Here is a 592-nt window from a genome sequence, read left to right as displayed (position 1 = left end):
AGCAAAAAAATACACTCTGCCTTGGTTATTATCTGTAATTGCTAAAATGAAAGCAAAAGAGTATTGCAGATTCTGAGACTGGACCAAGCTTGTATTACAGCTGGTCTGAGCTACAGGCAGTAGTATCAGGGCCACTATTGAAGGGAGAAATGATACTGGAACCACAGTGAAGATATGTATATATTATATATGTTACATTATGGGCTTCCCAGGTGGCGCTAGTAGTAAAGAGCCCACCTGCCAATGCAGGAGACATAAGAAATGTGGGTTCAATCCCTGGGTTGGGAAGATCCCCTGGAGGGATGGCATGGCAGCCCACTCCAGTATTCTTGCCTGGAGAATCCTATGGATAGAGGAGCCTGATTGGCTACAGTCCATAGGGTCACAAAGAGTTGGACACAACTGAAGTGACTTCATACACACACACACACACACACACAGGCACACACACACATGTTATATAAGTTATATATATATATATATATTTAAACTTGGAACACTTTACAAATTTGCATGTCATTCTTGCACAGGGGCCATGTTAATCTTCTCTGTATCATTCCAATTTTAGTGTATGTGCTGCTGAAGTGAACAC

At 41.7% G+C, this 592-nt stretch overlaps 1 non-coding gene across 1 annotated transcript; it reads right to left on the bottom strand.

Moving 5' to 3' along the window:
- Positions 1–485: 485 nt before the first annotated feature.
- On the bottom strand, positions 486–592 carry LOC122701112. The gene has a single exon (XR_006342960.1). It is a non-coding gene; the product is annotated as a U6 spliceosomal RNA (small nuclear RNA).

Source organism: Cervus elaphus, chromosome 9 (genome assembly GCF_910594005.1).
Source record: "Cervus elaphus chromosome 9, mCerEla1.1, whole genome shotgun sequence".
Classification (NCBI taxonomy): domain Eukaryota; kingdom Metazoa; phylum Chordata; class Mammalia; order Artiodactyla; family Cervidae; genus Cervus; species Cervus elaphus.
This window is presented reverse-complemented; position numbering and strand designations above follow the sequence as displayed.